Here is a 22736-nt window from a genome sequence, read left to right as displayed (position 1 = left end):
GCTAATTTATTTTACAGTGCAGAGTAAAAATAAAGTGTTGTTTTTCTTCTGCTAAAAATTCATAATAAATATATTTTAAAAATTGATTTTGCTTGATGTGGTCTTTGTTTTTTTTCATAATGGAGGCTCTTAGAAGATTAAGAGCCTGTGAGGTTTAACAAAGTAAATTAGGTCATAAATTCTTCTTAAATACTGTATATCTGCGACTACAGAATCAGGAATATGGTCTTACTTCGTACTTGTTGTTACCCACTTGTCTCCTTTACAACTATGGTAAAATGAGTTGTATGGAAAATATTAAGAGGATCCAGTGACATTTTGCAATTTTTTTTACAAAGAAACAAAATCTGACCAAAACAAAGAAGAAATTAAAATAAAAAATAAAAATGTTATGTTAATTTCATGACATTCAAAGCACTAAAGGCCTTGTATTCTGAATGACATCAAATATTTCTATGAAGCTCATATGGATTACTGGCACCTCAGGAGTGATATGATAACTTTGGGCTGTGGTAAGGGTCCCAATGACAAATAATTAGATTACGCACAATCCGGGTCAAAATCTTACAGGGATTCCTACCGTGTATTTCTTTTCTCATATAAATATTAAGTAATGAATATATGCAAATAATCTTCATACAGAACAGGGTGCAATTTATATGTTGGTACTACTAAGATTGCTTACCAAATTCATCATTTACTAAATCTCCAATCTTCTGTTTTCTTTCACCCAAAATCTGTTTCACGCCTCCCAGAACCATACTGAAAATAGAAATTAAGATTTTATAATCTTCGCACTACATAGTAGCTTAAGGTTATGACCTAATGGCAATGTGCAGGATATGGTGGTGGTAAATGATGTCATTGGGGAAGTGGTCAAGTCCAGAATAGACACAAAATATGAAAGAGACCAGGTGAAATAGAAATCTAAAATGTTTTCAAACATATATACCCTTCTGTGCTGGACAAAATGAAGCAAACAACATATGGAAGGTTACTGTCCCTTTAAATAACAAACATTTAGGATGGTTTTCAAGGTATTCCTTAAAGAGGTTGCATACCCTGCCCAATTGCATTATTTAATGCAATCATCCTGCAGACTTGGTAGCAGTGGGGTGCACCTGCAGAACAGGTAGCCATTATGAATGGATTAAAAATTACATATTTGGCTGACATTCAGTTACGAGATACCTAATTCAGTCTGCCAAGTCTCCCAGGCAATTGCTCGATGTTATGATCCTGTACCACTGACGTGATAATAAAAAAAGCCAAAGCGTGGGGTCCTCCTGTCACCTAGTCCAAGCCTAATCTGCAGGGGGATGTGTGCCTCTTCCCTAGGGAAAAAAACAGCCAGAGGCATCATCACTAGGGTCTTTGGAGCCCAGGGCAAGTCGAAGAACGGCGTGCCCCCCCCATACACACATATAGAAAAGCATATGCGCGCCTTTGGCGTGCACAAAAAACATGGGCGTGGTCACATACCAAAGGGGCGTGGCCACTGAAAATGGGGCACGCCATTCAGGACACGTCACCCATTTCTCATCACTCTGGGAACATTACTTTCCAATCCATATGCACCTTACCTATACGGTGGTTTCTCACAATGTGGAACCTCTGAAGAAATATATCCTCCATGGGAAGACGGCATCTTAAGTCGGCATTCACTATTCATGTAGGTCACATCGTCCGGAAGATTCCTGTTTGTGTGGGAATATTAACAAGGTCTTCATCTTACAACAGCGGTTCAACCAGACTCGTTGCACCTGTGTAAATTCCTGCCCCCTGCATCTCTTACCCACACCATCACCTCCCCAGACACACACAGACATACAAAAGCCTACACAGAGACATACACCTCTTTCACACAAATGCAGCCAGCCAAATAAATAAAACTGCTTGCGTATGCAGGCGCTTTTAGCACTATAAGTGCCTGCATACCCATGGCTGAAAAAGCATGCTAAGGCTTGCAGAAATCATCCAAGACCTGCTGGGACCTGTAGTGCCACAGAAAAAAAACACAAAAACCCACGAACTTTGTGACAAAATGGTTGATTTGACTAAATACTTCCCCAAACCTTGTTTAACCAATTTAATGTACTTGGCCTACACGTATGCAGAGAATTAGACCGGCAGTGTTGGAGTGATACCGCAAGGTAAATACTTTAAATTTTGTCATCTTGGAAGAAGTGGAACTTACCAAAGAGACCCTGGGGTTATGTTAGGAAAGAGGGTTACTTTCCAGTGCTGGAATGTAAACCCAGAATAAACTACTCTACTTTAACTGTGGGTTTACAATTCAGTGCTAGAGTGTAATTAATCCTCTTTCCTGCACATACAAGCCCCTTCCTTCCCGCATTCTGCATCTCCAGACTCAAGGATGCACAAGTCAGGGATACACAAAGAGTGTTAAATGGACGCTGGGATACGCATTTTTCATGTGCATGAGATGTCTTAAAAAGCACATTTTACACTCTAAATAAAGGCCTTACATCCAACTGTAAACGACCCCCAGAGTGTATATTTAGCACAGTGGGCCTAATCTGTATAGTGGCCAAGCATAACAGGGATATATTGCAGACTGATCAAGTTACATTAGGCTAAACTGAATTTTTATCAATCCTGAAGGTCTACCGTATAATGGGCATAATGGGTCCTCCACCATATCTTCATCATGGCCAATTATATTCTATACTGGGAACAGAGACTATTTGGGGAGATTCAATTAGCAGCACGTTTCCATCAGAATATTGCACGCTGATGTAATGCTGGTCATCCTGCAGGAAAACCTTGCACGGCTTTGCTCCCACCTATAAAGGTGCAGAAATAACTAGTCTTGGCCTAGCTATTAATGTCATTTCAATATATAATAACCATCCTAACAGTATTTTCATTCTAAATTGTATTTTTTATAATCATTTAATCCCTTGCTTGTTTTCTACCCAAGTAGCAGTCTTGACAAATGAAAATTGGACACAAGCAGAAGGTTAATGAAATGAGAAAGGGCTGATAGGAACTGAGTCATTGAATGAGTGGATGCAGTAAAAGAGAACTTTGGCAAATAAGGAGATGGCAATGGGACAGATACGTAATAAATGGCAGGTGTATCGTGGGAAGCAAAGGTGATGGAGGAATATAAACATATCACACATCAGTAGAGCTTATCTTATGCACTTCTCCTTTAAGGAATGTAGAACACGAGTGAGGTCATGCTGTGATGTCATAATGGTAACTCTTTGCTGTTGCTACCACTCTAGTCTTAACCGCCCAGGACATGGACATAGCATTATCATTGCTGTCATTAACATACTCCATATACATCTCTTGCACCCAGCCCACTGAGGGAAAGATATCCGCTTGAGGTAAGTATCTCATCAAAGACAAGGGCGTTTCACTTGGATGTGCCTGCAGACTTGGAGCTTGACTACCCTAAAATATGACCTTGAGCTTGTTTATTTCTATAATTGGAGGTTCTAGCAGCACAGCACATCTATCGCAATGTAGCAGCCATTCCGGTAAACTTGGTGCTTCTCAAAAGGGGATGACCATCCTCTTCAGCAAATTGCGCAGCTTTGTGAGGAATGTAAATTGGGTAATGTCAGGAGATGTGGACAGGAGCTATATTAATGACGTCAGCCAATGTTATTTATTAATGTGGTGAAATGTATACTGTATTTCAGTGTCAAACGTTCATATTTTAAATCAATTTGGAAATTATACTCTGCATAGCCTCCTAGTGCCCAGAGGGACGGGCAGTCCTTCAAGCCATGGGTCCCCAGAGGTTTCCTCCACAGGGGTTTTTTCCTCTCCTGAGTGCTGAAGGATGACTCTTTGTAAGTCACGAGGCTTCCACCATCTTGGTCCTCTTATAGGACAAGCTTGTAAGAGCCTCCGTCTAATCTTGGGCGCTAATTTATTTTACAGTGCAGAGTAAAAATAAAGTGTTGTTTTTCTTCTGCTAAAAATTCATAATAAATATATTTTAAAAATTGATTTTGCTTGATGTGGTCTTTGTTTTTTTTCATAATGGAGGCTCTTAGAAGATTAAGAGCCTGTGAGGTTTAACAAAGTAAATTAGGTCATAAATTCTTCTTAAATACTGTATATCTGCGACTACAGAATCAGGAATATGGTCTTACTTCGTACTTGTTGTTACCCACTTGTCTCCTTTACAACTATGGTAAAATGAGTTGTATGGAAAATATTAAGAGGATCCAGTGACATTTTGCAATTTTTTTTACAAAGAAACAAAATCTGACCAAAACAAAGAAGAAATTAAAATAAAAAATAAAAATGTTATGTTAATTTCATGACATTCAAAGCACTAAAGGCCTTGTATTCTGAATGACATCAAATATTTCTATGAAGCTCATATGGATTACTGGCACCTCAGGAGTGATATGATAACTTTGGGCTGTGGTAAGGGTCCCAATGACAAATAATTAGATTACGCACAATCCGGGTCAAAATCTTACAGGGATTCCTACCGTGTATTTCTTTTCTCATATAAATATTAAGTAATGAATATATGCAAATAATCTTCATACAGAACAGGGTGCAATTTATATGTTGGTACTACTAAGATTGCTTACCAAATTCATCATTTACTAAATCTCCAATCTTCTGTTTTCTTTCACCCAAAATCTGTTTCACGCCTCCCAGAACCATACTGAAAATAGAAATTAAGATTTTATAATCTTCGCACTACATAGTAGCTTAAGGTTATGACCTAATGGCAATGTGCAGGATATGGTGGTGGTAAATGATGTCATTGGGGAAGTGGTCAAGTCCAGAATAGACACAAAATATGAAAGAGACCAGGTGAAATAGAAATCTAAAATGTTTTCAAACATATATACCCTTCTGTGCTGGACAAAATGAAGCAAACAACATATGGAAGGTTACTGTCCCTTTAAATAACAAACATTTAGGATGGTTTTCAAGGTATTCCTTAAAGAGGTTGCATACCCTGCCCAATTGCATTATTTAATGCAATCATCCTGCAGACTTGGTAGCAGTGGGGTGCACCTGCAGAACAGGTAGCCATTATGAATGGATTAAAAATTACATATTTGGCTGACATTCAGTTACGAGATACCTAATTCAGTCTGCCAAGTCTCCCCGGCAATTGCTCGATGTTATGATCCTGTGCCGCTGACGTGATAATAAAAAAAGCCAAAGCGTGGGGTCCTCCTGTCACCTAGTCCAAGCCTCTACTGCAGGGGGATATGTGCCTCTTCCCTAGGAAAAAAAACAGCCAGAGGCATCATCACTAGGGTCTTTGGAGCCCAGGGCAAGTCGAAGAACGGCGTGCCCCCCCCATACACACATATAGAAAAATATATGCGCGCCTATGGCGCGCACAAAAAACATGGGCGTGGTCACATTCCAAAGAAGAGTGGCCACTGAAAATGGGGCGCGCCATTCATGACACGTCACCCATTTCTCATCACTCTGGGAACATTACTTTCCAATCCATATGCACCTTACCTATACGGTGGTTTCTCACAATGTGGAACCTCTGAAGAAATATATCCTCCATGGGAAGACGGCATCTTAAGTCGGCATTCACTATTCATGTAGGTCACATCGTCCAGAAGGTTCCTGTTTGTGTGGGAATATTAACAAGGTCTTCATCTTACAACAGCGGTTCAACCAGACTCGTTCCCCCTGTGTAACTTCCTGCCCCCTGCATCTCTTACCCACACCATCACCTCCCCAGACACACACAGACATACAAAAGCCTACACAGAGACATACACCTCTTTCACACAAATGCAGCCAGCCAAATAAATAAAACTGCTTGCATATGCAGGCGCTTTTAGCACTACAAGTGCCTGCATACCCATGGCTGAAAAAGCATGCTAAGGCTTGAAGAAATCATCCAAGACCTGCTGGGACCTGTAGTGTCACAGAAAAAAAAACACAAAAACCCACGAACTTTGTGACAAAATGGTTGATTTGACTAAATACTTCCCCAAACCTTGTTTAACCAATTTAATCTACTTGGCCTACATGTATGCAGAGAATTAGACCGGCAGTGTTGGAGTGATACCACAAGGTAAATACTTAAAATTTTGTCATCTTGGAAGAAGTGGAACTTGCCAAAGAGACCCTGGGGTTATGTTAGGAAAGAGGGTTACTTTCCAGTGCTGGAATGTAAACCCAGAATAAACTACTCTACTTTAACTGTGGGTTTACAATTCAGCGCCAGAGTGTAATTAATCCTCTTTCCTGCACATGCAAGCCCCTTCCTTCCCGCATTCTGCATCTCCACACTCAAGGATGCACAAGTCAGGGATACACAAAGAGTGTTAAATGGATGCTGGGATATGCATTTTTCATGTGCATGAGATGTCTAAAAAAGCACATTTTACACTCTAAATAAAGGCCTTACATCAACTATAAACGACCCCCAGAGTGTATATTTAGCACAGTGGGCCTAATCTGTATAGTGGCCAAGCATAACAGGGATATATTGCAGACTGATCAAGTTACATTAGGCTAAACTGAATTTTTATCAATCCTGAAGGTCTACCGTATAATGGGCATTATGGGTCCTCCACCATATCTTCATCATGGCCAATTATTTTCTAAACTGGGAACAGAGACTATTTGGGGAGATTCAATTAGCAGTACGTTTCCATCAGAATATTGCACGCTGATGTAATGCTGGTCATCCTGCAGGAAAACCTTGCACGGCTTTGCTCCCACCTATAAAGGTGCAGAAATAACTAGTCTTGGCCTAGCTATTAATGTCATTTCAATATATAATAACCATCCTAACAGTATTTTAATTTTAAATTGTGTTTTTTATATTCATTTAATCCCTTGCTTGTTTTCTACCCAAGTAGCAGTCTTGACAAATGAAAATTGGACACAAGCAGAAGGTTAATGAAATGAGAAAGGGCTGATAGGAACAGAGTCATTGAATGAGTGGCTGCAGTAAAAGAGAACTTTGGCGAATAAGGAGATGGCAAAGGGACAGATACGTAATAAATGGCAGGTGTATCGTGGGAAGCAGAGGTGATGGAGGAATATAAACATATCACACATCAGTAGAGCTTATATTATGCACTTCTCCTTTAAGGAATGTAGAACACGAGTGAGGTCATGCTGTGATGTCATAATGGTAACTCTTTGCTGTTGCTACCACTCTAGTCTTAACCGCCCAGGACATGGACATAGCATTATCTTTGCTGTCATTAACATACTCCATATACATCTCTTGCACCCAGCCCACTGAGGGAAAGATATCCGCTTGAGGTAAGTATCTCATCAAAGACAAGGGCGTTTCACTTGGATGTGCCTGCAGACTTGGAGCTTGACTACCCTAAAATATGACCTTGAGCTTGTTTATTTCTATAATTGGAGGCTCTAGCAGCACAGCACATCTATCGCAATGTAGCAGCCATTCGGGTAAACTCGGTGCTTCTCAAAAGGGGATGACCATCCTCTTCAGCAAATTGCGCAGCTTTGTGAGGAATGTAAATTGGGTAATGTCAGGAGATGTGGACAGGAGCTATATTAATGACGTCAGCCAAGGTTATTTATTAATGTGGTGAAATGTATACTGTATTTCAGTGTCAAACATTCATATTTTAAATCAATTTGGAAATTATACTCTGCATAGCCTCCTAGAGCCCAGAGGGACGGGCAGTCCTTCAAGCCATGGGTCTCCAGAGGTTTCCTCCACAGGGGGTTTTTCCTCTCCTGAGTGCTGAAGGATGACTCTTTGTGAGTCACGAGGCTTCCACCATCTTGGTCCTCTTATAGGACAAGCTTGTAAGAGCCTCCAGCTAATCTTGGGCGCTAATTTATTTTACAGTGCAGAGTAAAAATAAAGTGTTGCTTTCCTTGTGCTAAAAATTCATAATAAATATATTTTAAAAATTGATTTTGCTTGATGTGGTCTTTGTTTTTTTTCATAATGGAGGCTCTTAGAAGATTAAGAGCCTGTGAGGTTTAACAAAGTAAATGAGGTCACAAACTCTTCTTAAATACTGTATATCTGCGACTACAGAATCAGGAATATGGTCTTACTCCGTACTTGTTGTTACCCACTTGTCTCCTTTACAACTATGGTAAAATGAGTTGTATGGAAAATATTAAGAGGATCCAGTGACATTTTGCAATTTTTTTTACAAAGAAACAAAATCTGACCAAAACAAAGAAGAAATTAAAATAAAAAACAAAAATGTTATGTTAATTTCATGACATTCAAAGCACTAAAGGCCTTGTATTCTGAATGACATCAAATATTTCTATGAAGCTCATATGGATTACTGGCACCTCAGGAGTGATATGATAACTTTGGGCTGTGGTAAGGGTCCCAATGACAAAAACTTTGTTTACGCACAATCCGGGTCAAAAATCTTACAGGGATTCCTGCCGTGTATTTCTTTTCTCATATAAATATTAAGTAATGAATATATGCAAATAATCTTCATACAGAACATGGTGCAATTTATATGTTGGTACTACTAAGATTGCTTACCAAATTCATCATTTACTAAATTTCCAATCTTCTGTTTTCTTTCACCCAAAATCTGTTTCACGCCTCCCAGAACCATCCTGAAAATAGAAATTAAGATTTTATCATCTTCGCACTACATAGTAGTTTAAGGTTATGACCTAATGGCAATGTGCAGGATATGGCGGTGGTAAATGATGTCATTGGGGAAGTGGTCAAGTCCAAAAAGGTCACAAAATATGAAAGAGACCAGGTAAAATAGAAATATAAAATGTTTTCAAACATATATACCCTTCTGTGCTGGACAAAATGAAGAAAACAACATATGGAAGGTTACAGTCCCTTTAAATAGCAAATATTTAGGATGGTTTTCAAGGTATTCCTTAAAGAGGTTGCATACCCTGCCCAATTGCATTATTTAATGCAATCATCCTGCAGACTTGGTAGCAGTGGGGTGCAGCTGCAGAACAGGTAGCCATTATGAATGGATTAAAAATTACATATTTGGCTGACATTCACTTATGAGACACCTAATTCAGTCTGCCAAGTCTTCCAGGCAATTGCTCGATGTTATGATCCTGTGCCGCTGACGTGATAATATAAAAAGCCAAAGCGTGGGGTCCTCCTGTCACCTAGTCCAAACCTATTCTGCAGGGGGATGTGTGCCTCTTCCCTAGGAAAAAAAACAGCCAGAGGCATCATCACTAGGGTCTTTGGAACCCAGGGCAAGTCAAAGAACGGCGTGCCCCCCCATACACACATATAGAAAAGCATATGCGCGCCTGTGGCGGGCACAAAAAACATGGACGTGATCACATACCAAAGGGGCGTGGCCCCTGAAAATGGGGCGCGCCATTCATGACACGTCACCCATTTCTCATCACTCTGGGAACATTACTTTCCAATCCATATGCACCTTACCTAGACAGTGGTTTCTCACAATGTGGAACCTCTGAAGCAATATATCCTCCATGGGAAGACGGCATCATAAGTCGGCATTCACTATTCATGTAGGTCACATCGTCCGGAAGATTCCTGTTTGTGTGGGAATATTAACAAGGTCTTCATCTTACAATAGCGGTTCAACCAGACTCGTTCCCCCTGTGTAACTTCCTGCCCCCTGCATCTCTTACCCACACCATCACCTCCCCAGACACACACAGACATACAAAAGCCTACACAAAGACATACACCTCTTTCACACAAATGCAGCCAGCCAAATAAATAAAACTGCTTGCGTATGCAGGCGCTTTTAGCACTACAAGTGCCTGCATACCCATGGCTGAAAAAGCATGCTAAGGCTTGAAGAAATCATCCAAGACCTGCTGGGACCTGTAGTGCCACAGAAAAAAAACACAAAAACCCACGAACTTTGTGACAAAATGGTTGATTTGACTAAATACTTCCCCAAACCTTGTTTAACCAATTTAATGTACTTGGCCTACACGTATACAGAGAATTAGACCGGCAGTGTTGGAGTGATACCGCAAGGTAAATACTTAAAATTTTGTCATCTTGGAAGAAGTGGAACTTGCCAAAGAGACCCTGGGGTTATGTTAGGAAAGAGGGTTACTTTCCAGTGCTGGAATGTAAACCCAGAATAAACTACTCTACTTTAATTGTGGGTTTACAATTCAGTGCCAGAGTGTAATTAATCCTCTTTCCTGCACATACAAGCCCCTTCCTTCCCGCATTCTGCATCTCCAGACTCAAGGATGCACAAGTCAGGGATACACAAAGAGTGTTAAATGGATGCTGGGATATGCATTTTTCATGTGCATGAGATGTCTTAAAAAGCACATTTTACACTCTAAATAAAGGCCTTACATCCAACTGTAAACGACCCCCAGGGTGTATATTTAGCACAGTGGGCCAAATCTGTATAGTGGCCAAGTATAACAGGGATATATTGCAGACTGATCAAGTTACATTAGGCTAAACTGAATTTTTATCAATCCTGAAGGTCTACCGTATAATGGGCATTATGGGTCCTCCACCATATCTTCATCATGGCCAATTATATTCTATACTGGGAACAGAGACTATGGCCCTCATTCAGAGCCGTTCGCTATTTGCGGTCGTTCGTTCAAAAACAAGGGGTGGCTATTCAAATGATCCGTTCGCACATTGCAGTCTGTTCACACCTCTAAGTCTGAACGAGCGAGCAAAACATACGCTCGTTTATTTGATAAAAACGCCCCCTGGCCGCTCGCACCATATGTCATGTCCGCTATTTATTAGATTAATCGAGTACATCGTACAGCGTATGAACTGCTCGCTATTCTTGTGGTTGGTTTTTTCAACCGCTATTTTGCGAGCAGTTCTGAGTTTAAAAAAACCAAGTGACGTGGTCAATGACGCTGCTGGATTAATTATGCACACCCTTAAAACGCCCGTTTTGACCTTTTAGGACGCCTGCGTTCGAATTCCACTCCCCCGTTTTCAAGCACCTTCCCCTGTTACCACCCACATACGCCTCATTCTGTCACTCAAAATAGCAGGCACTCGCTATATAGCGTACAAACGATTTTCGGCCGCACTGACTGGTTCGCGCATGCGTACTAAAAACCGTACGCATGCGCAGATGTGCGAACATCGCTCGGAACGAGCGTACTGCCGCTAACGAGCGGCTCTGAATGAGGGCCTATATGGGGAGATTGAATTAGCAGCACGTTTCCATCAGAATATTGCACGCTGATGTAATGCTGGTCATCCTGCAGGAAAACCTTGCACGGCTTTGCTCCCACCTATAAAGGTGCAGAAATAACTAGTCTTGGCCTAGCTATTAATGTCATTTCAATATATAATAACCATCCTAACAGTATTTTCATTCTAAATTATGTTTTTTATCATCATTTAATCACTTGCTTGTTTTCTACCCAAGTAGCAGTCTTGACAAATGAAAATTGGACACAAGCAGAAGGTTAATGAAATGAGAAAGGGCTGATAGGAACTGAGTCATTGAATGAGTGGATGCAGTAAAAGAGAACTTTGGCGAATAAGGAGATGGCAAAGGGACAGATACGTAATAAATGGCAGGTGTATCGTGGGAAGCAGAGGTGATGGAGGAATATAAACATATCACACATCAGTAGAGCTTATCTTATGCACTTCTCCTTTAAGGAATGTAGAACACGAGTGAGGTCATGCTGTGATGTCATAATGGTAACTCTTTGCTGTTGCTACCACTCTAGTCTTAACCGCCCAGGACATGGACATAGCATTATCATTGCTGTCATTAACATACTCCATATACATCTCTTGCACCCAGCCCACTGAGGGAAAGATATCCGCTTGAGGTAAGTATCTCATCAAAGACAAGGGCGTTTCACTTGGATGTGCCTGCAGACTTGGAGCTTGACTACCCTAAAATATGACCTTGAGCTTGTTTATTTCTATAATTGGAGGTTCTAGCAGCACAGCACATCTATCGCAATGTAGCAGCCATTCGGGTAAACTTGGTGCTTCTCAAAAGGGGATGACCATCCTCTTCAGCAAATTGCGCAGCTTTGTGAGGAGTGTAAATTGGGTAATGTCAGGAGATGTGGACAGGAGCTATATTAATGACGTCAGCCAATGTTATTTATTAATGTGGTGAAATGTATACTGTATTTCAGTGTCAAACGTTCATATTTTAAATCAATTTGGAAATTATACTCTGCATAGCCTCCTAGTGCCCAGAGGGACGGGCAGTCCTTCAAGCCATGGGTCCCCAGAGGTTTCCTCCACAGGGGGTTTTTCCTCTCCTGAGTGCTGAAGGATGACTCTTTGTGAGTCACGAGGCTTCCACCATCTCGGTCCTCTTATAGGACAAGCTTGTAAGAGCCTCCGGCTAATCTTGGGCGCTAATTTATTTTACAGTGCAGAGTAAAAATAAAGTGTTGTTTTCCTTGTGCTAAAAATTCATAATAAATATATTTTAAAAATTGATTTTGCTTGATGTGGTCTTTGTTTTTTTTTCATAATGGAGGCTCTTAGAAGATTAAGAGCCTGTGAGGTCTAACAAAGTAAATGAGGTCACAAACTCTTCTTAAATACTGTATATCTGCGACTACAGAATCAGGAATATGGTATTACTCCGTACTTGTTGTTACCCACTTGTCTCCTTTACAACTATGGTAAAATGAGTTGTATGGAAAATATTAAGAGGATCCAGTGACATTTTGCAATTTTTTTTACAAAGAAACAAAATCTGACCAAAACAAAGAAGAAATTAAAATAAAAAACAAAAATGTTATGTTAATTTCATGACATTCAAAGCACTAAAGGCCTTGTATTCTGAATGACATCAAATATTTCTATGAAGCTCATATGGATTACTGGCACCTCAGGAGTGATATGATAACTTTGGGCTGTGGTAAGGGTCCCAATGACAAAAACTTTGTTTACGCACAATCCGGGTAAAAATCTTACAGGGATTCCTGCCGTGTATTTCTTTTCTCATATAAATATTAAGTAATGAATATATGCAAATAATCTTCATACAGAACATGGTGCAATTTATATGTTGGTACTACTAAGATTGCTTACCAAATTCATCATTTACTAAATTTCCAATCTTCTGTTTTCTTTCACCCAAAATCTGTTTCACGCCTCCCAGAACCATCCTGAAAATAGAAATTAAGATTTTATCATCTTCGCACTACATAGTAGTTTAAGGTTATGACCTAATGGCAATGTGCAGGATATGGCGGTGGTAAATGATGTCATTGGGGAAGTGGTCAAGTCCAGAAAGGTCACAAAATATGAAAGAGACCAGGTGAAATAGAAATCTAAAATATTTTCAAACATATATCCTCTTCTGTGCTGGACAAAATGAAGCAAACAACATATGGAAGGTTACAGTCCCTTTAAATAGCAAATATTTAGGATGGTTTTCAAGGTATTCCTTAAAGAGGTTGCATACCCTGCCCAATTGCATTATTTAATGCAATCATCCTGCAGACTTGGTAGCAGTGGGGTGCAGCTGCAGAACAGGTAGCCATTATGAATGGATTAAAAATTACATATTTGGCTGACATTCACTTATGAGACACCTAATTCAGTCTGCCAAGTCTTCCAGGCAATTGCTCGATGTTATGATCCTGTGCCGCTGACGTGATAATATAAAAAGCCAAAGCGTGGGGTCCTCCTGTCACCTAGTCCAAACCTATTCTGCAGGGGGATGTGTGCCTCTTCCCTAGGAAAAAAAACAGCCAGAGGCATCATCACTAGGGTCTTTGGAACCCAGGGCAAGTCAAAGAACGGCGTGCCCCCCCATACACACATATAGAAAAGCATATGCGCGCCTGTGGCGGGCACAAAAAACATGGGCGTGATCACATACCAAAGGGGCGTGGCCCCTGAAAATGGGGCGCGCCATTCATGACACGTCACCCATTTCTCATCACTCTGGGAACATTACTTTCCAATCCATATGCACCTTACCTAGACAGTGGTTTCTCACAATGTGGAACCTCTGAAGCAATATATCCTCCATGGGAAGACGGCATCATAAGTCGGCATTCACTATTCATGTAGGTCACATCGTCCGGAAGATTCCTGTTTGTGTGGGAATATTAACAAGGTCTTCATCTTACAATAGCGGTTCAACCAGACTCGTTCCCCCTGTGTAACTTCCTGCCCCCTGCATCTCTTACCCACACCATCACCTCCCCAGACACACACAGACATACAAAAGCCTACACAAAGACATACACCTCTTTCACACAAATGCAGCCAGCCAAATAAATAAAACTGCTTGCGTATGCAGGCGCTTTTAGCACTACAAGTGCCTGCATACCCATGGCTGAAAAAGCATGCTAAGGCTTGAAGAAATCATCCAAGACCTGCTGGGACCTGTAGTGCCACAGAAAAAAAACACAAAAACCCACGAACTTTGTGACAAAATGGTTGATTTGACTAAATACTTCCCCAAACCTTGTTTAACCAATTTAATGTACTTGGCCTACACGTATACAGAGAATTAGACCGGCAGTGTTGGAGTGATACCGCAAGGTAAATACTTAAAATTTTGTCATCTTGGAAGAAGTGGAACTTGCCAAAGAGACCCTGGGGTTATGTTAGGAAAGAGGGTTACTTTCCAGTGCTGGAATGTAAACCCAGAATAAACTACTCTACTTTAATTGTGGGTTTACAATTCAGTGCCAGAGTGTAATTAATCCTCTTTCCTGCACATACAAGCCCCTTCCTTCCCGCATTCTGCATCTCCAGACTCAAGGATGCACAAGTCAGGGATACACAAAGAGTGTTAAATGGATGCTGGGATATGCATTTTTCATGTGCATGAGATGTCTTAAAAAGCACATTTTACACTCTAAATAAAGGCCTTACATCCAACTGTAAACGACCCCCAGGGTGTATATTTAGCACAGTGGGCCAAATCTGTATAGTGGCCAAGTATAACAGGGATATATTGCAGACTGATCAAGTTACATTAGGCTAAACTGAATTTTTATCAATCCTGAAGGTCTACCGTATAATGGGCATAATGGGTCCTCCACCATATCTTCATCATGGCCAATTATATTCTATACTGGGAACAGAGACTATGGCCCTCATTCAGAGCCGTTCGCTATTTGCGGTCGTTCGTTCAAAAACAAGGGGTGGCTATTCAAATGATCCGTTCGCACATTGCAGTCTGTTCACACCTCTAAGTCTGAACGAGCGAGCAAAACATACGCTCGTTTATTTGATAAAAACGCCCCCTGGCCGCTCGCACCATACGTCATGTCCGCTATTTATTAGATTAATCGAGTACATCGTACAGCGTATGAACTGCTCGCTATTCTTGTGGTTGGTTTTTTCAACCGCTATTTTGCGAGCAGTTCTGAGTTTAAAAAAACCAAGTGACGTGGTCAATGACGCTGCTGGATTAATTATGCACACCCTTAAAACGCCCGTTTTGACCTTTTAGGACGCCTGCATTCGAATTCCACTCCCCCGTTTTCAAGCACCTTCCCCTGTTACCACCCACATACGCCTCATTCTGTCACTCAAAATAGCAGGCACTCGCTATATAGCGTACAAACGATTTTCGGCCGCACTGACTGGTTCGCGCATGCGTACTAAAAACCGTACGCATGCGCAGATGTGCGAACATCGCTCGGAACGAGCGTACTGCCGCTAACGAGCGGCTCTGAATGAGGGCCTATATGGGGAGATTGAATTAGCAGCACGTTTCCATCAGAATATTGCACGCTGATGTAATGCTGGTCATCCTGCAGGAAAACCTTGCACGGCTTTGCTCCCACCTATAAAGGTGCAGAAATAACTAGTCTTGGCCTAGCTATTAATGTCATTTCAATATATAATAACCATCCTAACAGTATTTTCATTCTAAATTATGTTTTTTATCATCATTTAATCACTTGCTTGTTTTCTACCCAAGTAGCAGTCTTGACAAATGAAAATTGGACACAAGCAGAAGGTTAATGAAATGAGAAAGGGCTGATAGGAACTGAGTCATTGAATGAGTGGATGCAGTAAAAGAGAACTTTGGCGAATAAGGAGATGGCAAAGGGACAGATACGTAATAAATGGCAGGTGTATCGTGGGAAGCAGAGGTGATGGAGGAATATAAACATATCACACATCAGTAGAGCTTATCTTATGCACTTCTCCTTTAAGGAATGTAGAACACGAGTGAGGTCATGCTGTGATGTCATAATGGTAACTCTTTGCTGTTGCTACCACTCTAGTCTTAACCGCCCAGGACATGGACATAGCATTATCATTGCTGTCATTAACATACTCCATATACATCTCTTGCACCCAGCCCACTGAGGGAAAGATATCCGCTTGAGGTAAGTATCTCATCAAAGACAAGGGCGTTTCACTTGGATGTGCCTGCAGACTTGGAGCTTGACTACCCTAAAATATGACCTTGAGCTTGTTTATTTCTATAATTGGAGGTTCTAGCAGCACAGCACATCTATCGCAATGTAGCAGCCATTCGGGTAAACTTGGTGCTTCTCAAAAGGGGATGACCATCCTCTTCAGCAAATTGCGCAGCTTTGTGAGGAGTGTAAATTGGGTAATGTCAGGAGATGTGGACAGGAGCTATATTAATGACGTCAGCCAATGTTATTTATTAATGTGGTGAAATGTATACTGTATTTCAGTGTCAAACGTTCATATTTTAAATCAATTTGGAAATTATACTCTGCATAGCCTCCTAGTGCCCAGAGGGACGGGCAGTCCTTCAAGCCATGGGTCCCCAGAGGTTTCCTCCACAGGGGGTTTTTCCTCTCCTGAGTGCTGAAGGATGACTCTTTGTGAGTCACGAGGCTTCCACCATCTCGGTCCTCTTATAGGACAAGCTTGTAAGAGCCTCCGGCTAATCTTGGGCGCTAATTTATTTTACAGTGCAGAGTAAAAATAAAGTGTTGTTTTCCTTGTGCTAAAAATTCATAATAAATATATTTTAAAAATTGATTTTGCTTGATGTGGTCTTTGTTTTTTTTTCATAATGGAGGCTCTTAGAAGATTAAGAGCCTGTGAGGTCTAACAAAGTAAATGAGGTCACAAACTCTTCTTAAATACTGTATATCTGCGACTACAGAATCAGGAATATGGTCTTACTCCGTACTTGTTGTTACCCACTTGTCTCCTTTACAACTATGGTAAAATGAGTTGTATGGAAAATATTAAGAGGATCCAGTGACATTTTGCAATTTTTTTTACAAAGAAACAAAATCTGACCAAAACAAAGAAGAAATTAAAATAAAAAACAAAAATGTTATGTTAATTTCATGACATTCAAAGCACTAAAGGCCTTGTATTCTGAATGACATCAAATATTTCTATGAAGCTCATATGGATTACTGGCACCTCAGGAGTGATATGATAACTTTGGGCTGTGGTAAGGGTCCCAATGACAAAAACTTTGTTTACGCACAATCCGGGTCAAAAATCTTACAGGGATTCCTGCCGTGTATTTCTTTTCTCATATAAATATTAAGTAATGAATATATGCAAATAATCTTCATACAGAACATGGTGCAATTTATATGTTGGTACTACTAAGATTGCTTACCAAATTCATCATTTACTAAATTTCCAATCTTCTGTTTTCTTTCACCCAAAATCTGTTTCACGCCTCCCAGAACCATCCTGAAAATAGAAATTAAGATTTTATAATCTTCGCACTACATAGTAGTTTAAGGTTATGACCTAATGGCAATGTGCAGGATATGGCAGTGGTAAATGATGTCATTGGGGAAGTGGTCAAGTCCAGAAAGGTCACAAAATATGAAAGAGACCAGGTGAAATAGAAATATAAAATGTTTTCAAACATATATACTCTTCTATGCTGGACAAAATGAAGCAAACAACATATGGAAGGTTACAGTCCCTTTAAATAGCAAATATTTAGGATGGTTTTCAAGGTATTCCTTAAAGAGGTTGCATACCCTGCCCAATTGCATTATTTAATGCAATCATCCTGCAGACTTGGTAGCAGTGGGGTGCAGCTGCAGAACAGGTAGCCATTATGAATGGATTAAAAATTACATATTTGGCTGACATTCACTTATGAGACACCTAATTCAGTCTGCCAAGTCTTCCAGGCAATTGCTCGATGTTATGATCCTGTGCCGCTGATGTGATAATATAAAAAGCCAAAGCGTGGGGTCCTCCTGTCACCTAGTCCAAACCTATTCTGCAGGGGGATGTGTGCCTCTTCCCTAGGAAAAAAAACAGCCAGAGGCATCATCACTAGGGTCTTTGGAACCCAGGGCAAGTCAAAGAACGGCGTGCCCCCCCATACACACATATAGAAAAGCATATGCGCGCCTGTGGCGGGCACAAAAAAATGGGCGTGATCACATACCAAAGGGGCGTGTACCCCTGAAAATGGGGCGCGCCATTCATGACACGTCACCCATTTCTCATCACTCTGGGAACATTACTTTCCAATCCATATGCACCTTACCTAGACAGTGGTTTCTCACAATGTGGAACCTCTGAAGCAATATATCCTCCATGGGAAGACGGCATCATAAGTCGGCATTCACTATTCATGTAGGTCACATCGTCCGGAAGATTCCTGTTTGTGTGGGAATATTAACAAGGTCTTCATCTTACAATAGCGGTTCAACCAGACTCGTTCCCCCTGTGTAACTTCCTGCCCCCTGCATCTCTTACCCACACCATCACCTCCCCAGACACACACAGACATACAAAAGCCTACACAAAGACATACACCTCTTTCACACAAATGCAGCCAGCCAAATAAATAAAACTGCTTGCGTATGCAGGCGCTTTTAGCACTACAAGTGCCTGCATACCCATGGCTGAAAAAGCATGCTAAGGCTTGAAGAAATCATCCAAGACCTGCTGGGACCTGTAGTGCCACAGAAAAAAAACACAAAAACCCACGAACTTTGTGACAAAATGGTTGATTTGACTAAATACTTCCCCAAACCTTGTTTAACCAATTTAATGTACTTGGCCTACACGTATACAGAGAATTAGACCGGCAGTGTTGGAGTGATACCGCAAGGTAAATACTTAAAATTTTGTCATCTTGGAAGAAGTGGAACTTGCCAAAGAGACCCTGGGGTTATGTTAGGAAAGAGGGTTACTTTCCAGTGCTGGAATGTAAACCCAGAATAAACTACTCTACTTTAATTGTGGGTTTACAATTCAGTGCCAGAGTGTAATTAATCCTCTTTCCTGCACATACAAGCCCCTTCCTTCCCGCATTCTGCATCTCCAGACTCAAGGATGCACAAGTCAGGGATACACAAAGAGTGTTAAATGGATGCTGGGATATGCATTTTTCATGTGCATGAGATGTCTTAAAAAGCACATTTTACACTCTAAATAAAGGCCTTACATCCAACTGTAAACGACCCCCAGGGTGTATATTTAGCACAGTGGGCCAAATCTGTATAGTGGCCAAGTATAACAGGGATATATTGCAGACTGATCAAGTTACATTAGGCTAAACTGAATTTTTATCAATCCTGAAGGTCTACCGTATAATGGGCATAATGGGTCCTCCACCATATCTTCATCATGGCCAATTATATTCTATACTGGGAACAGAGACTATGGCCCTCATTCAGAGCCGTTCGCTATTTGCGGTCGTTCGTTCAAAAACAAGGGGTGGCTATTCAAATGATCCGTTCGCACATTGCAGTCTGTTCACACCTCTAAGTCTGAACGAGCGAGCAAAACATACGCTCGTTTATTTGATAAAAACGCCCCCTGGCCGCTCGCACCATACGTCATGTCCGCTATTTATTAGATTAATCGAGTACATCGTACAGCGTATGAACTGCTCGCTATTCTTGTGGTTGGTTTTTTCAACCGCTATTTTGCGAGCAGTTCTGAGTTTAAAAAAACCAAGTGACGTGGTCAATGACGCTGCTGGATTAATTATGCACACCCTTAAAACGCCCGTTTTGACCTTTTAGGACGCCTGCATTCGAATTCCACTCCCCCGTTTTCAAGCACCTTCCCCTGTTACCACCCACATACGCCTCATTCTGTCACTCAAAATAGTAGGCACTCGCTATATAGCGTACAAACGATTTTCGGCCGCACTGACTGGTTCGCGCATGCGTACTAAAAACCGTACGCATGCGCAGATGTGCGAACATCGCTCGGAACGAGCGTACTGCCGCTAACGAGCGGCTCTGAATGAGGGCCTATATGGGGAGATTGAATTAGCAGCACGTTTCCATCAGAATATTGCACGCTGATGTAATGCTGGTCATCCTGCAGGAAAACCTTGCACGGCTTTGCTCCCACCTATAAAGGTGCAGAAATAACTAGTCTTGGCCTAGCTATTAATGTCATTTCAATATATAATAACCATCCTAACAGTATTTTCATTCTAAATTATGTTTTTTATCATCATTTAATCACTTGCTTGTTTTCTACCCAAGTAGCAGTCTTGACAAATGAAAATTGGACACAAGCAGAAGGTTAATGAAATGAGAAAGGGCTGATAGGAACTGAGTCATTGAATGAGTGGATGCAGTAAAAGAGAACTTTGGCGAATAAGGAGATGGCAAAGGGACAGATACGTAATAAATGGCAGGTGTATCGTGGGAAGCAGAGGTGATGGAGGAATATAAACATATCACACATCAGTAGAGCTTATCTTATGCACTTCTCCTTTAAGGAATGTAGAACACGAGTGAGGTCATGCTGTGATGTCATAATGGTAACTCTTTGCTGTTGCTACCACTCTAGTCTTAACCGCCCAGGACATGGACATAGCATTATCATTGCTGTCATTAACATACTCCATATACATCTCTTGCACCCAGCCCACTGAGGGAAAGATATCCGCTTGAGGTAAGTATCTCATCAAAGACAAGGGCGTTTCACTTGGATGTGCCTGCAGACTTGGAGCTTGACTACCCTAAAATATGACCTTGAGCTTGTTTATTTCTATAATTGGAGGTTCTAGCAGCACAGCACATCTATCGCAATGTAGCAGCCATTCGGGTAAACTTGGTGCTTCTCAAAAGGGGATGACCATCCTCTTCAGCAAATTGCGCAGCTTTGTGAGGAGTGTAAATTGGGTAATGTCAGGAGATGTGGACAGGAGCTATATTAATGACGTCAGCCAATGTTATTTATTAATGTGGTGAAATGTATACTGTATTTCAGTGTCAAACGTTCATATTTTAAATCAATTTGGAAATTATACTCTGCATAGCCTCCTAGTGCCCAGAGGGACGGGCAGTCCTTCAAGCCATGGGTCCCCAGAGGTTTCCTCCACAGGGAGTTTTTCCTCTCCTGAGTGCTGAAGGATGACTCTTTGTGAGTCACGAGGCTTCCACCATCTCGGTCCTCTTATAGGACAAGCTTGTAAGAGCCTCCGGCTAATCTTGGGCGCTAATTTATTTTACAGTGCAGAGTAAAAATAAAGTGTTGTTTTCCTTGTGCTAAAAATTCATAATAAATATATTTTAAAAATTGATTTTGCTTGATGTGGTCTTTGTTTTTTTTTCATAATGGAGGCTCTTAGAAGATTAAGAGCCTGTGAGGTCTAACAAAGTAAATGAGGTCACAAACTCTTCTTAAATACTGTATATCTGCGACTACAGAATCAGGAATATGGTCTTACTCCGTACTTGTTGTTACCCACTTGTCTCCTTTACAACTATGGTAAAATGAGTTGTATGGAAAATATTAAGAGGATCCAGTGACATTTTGCAATTTTTTTTACAAAGAAACAAAATCTGACCAAAACAAAGAAGAAATTAAAATAAAAAACAAAAATGTTATGTTAATTTCATGACATTCAAAGCACTAAAGGCCTTGTATTCTGAATGACATCAAATATTTCTATGAAGCTCATATGGATTACTGGCACCTCAGGAGTGATATGATAACTTTGGGCTGTGGTAAGGGTCCCAATGACAAAAACTTTGTTTACGCACAATCCGGGTAAAAATCTTACAGGGATTCCTGCCGTGTATTTCTTTTCTCATATAAATATTAAGTAATGAATATATGCAAATAATCTTCATACAGAACATGGTGCAATTTATATGTTGGTACTACTAAGATTGCTTACCAAATTCATCATTTACTAAATTTCCAATCTTCTGTTTTCTTTCACCCAAAATCTGTTTCACGCCTCCCAGAACCATCCTGAAAATAGAAATTAAGATTTTATCATCTTCGCACTACATAGTAGTTTAAGGTTATGACCTAATGGCAATGTGCAGGATATGGCGGTGGTAAATGATGTCATTGGGGAAGTGGTCAAGTCCAGAAAGGTCACAAAATATGAAAGAGACCAGGTGAAATAGAAATATAAAATGTTTTCAAACATATATACTCTTCTATGCTGGACAAAATGAAGCAAACAACATATGGAAGGTTACAGTCCCTTTAAATAGCAAATATTTAGGATGGTTTTCAAGGTATTCCTTAAAGAGGTTGCATACCCTGCCCAATTGCATTATTTAATGCAATCATCCTGCAGACTTGGTAGCAGTGGGGTGCAGCTGCAGAACAGGTAGCCATTATGAATGGATTAAAAATTACATATTTGGCTGACATTCACTTATGAGACACCTAATTCAGTCTGCCAAGTCTTCCAGGCAATTGCTCGATGTTATGATCCTGTGCCGCTGACGTGATAATATAAAAAGCCAAAGCGTGGGGTCCTCCTGTCACCTAGTCCAAACCTATTCTGCAGGGGGATGTGTGCCTCTTCCCTAGGAAAAAAAACAGCCAGAGGCATCATCACTAGGGTCTTTGGAACCCAGGGCAAGTCAAAGAACGGCGTGCC

The 22736-nt window shown here is 40.8% G+C and overlaps 1 pseudogene; it reads left to right on the top strand.

The window, feature by feature from the left end:
* LOC148521898 (monofunctional C1-tetrahydrofolate synthase, mitochondrial-like) overlaps positions 1-22736 on the top strand; it is a 137748-nt pseudogene that overhangs the window by 44524 nt on the left and 70488 nt on the right.

Source organism: Taudactylus pleione, unplaced genomic scaffold (genome assembly GCF_031769625.1).
Source record: "Taudactylus pleione unplaced genomic scaffold, aTauple2 ptg000154l, whole genome shotgun sequence".
Taxonomy (NCBI): Eukaryota; Metazoa; Chordata; class Amphibia; order Anura; family Myobatrachidae; genus Taudactylus; species Taudactylus pleione.
This window is presented reverse-complemented; position numbering and strand designations above follow the sequence as displayed.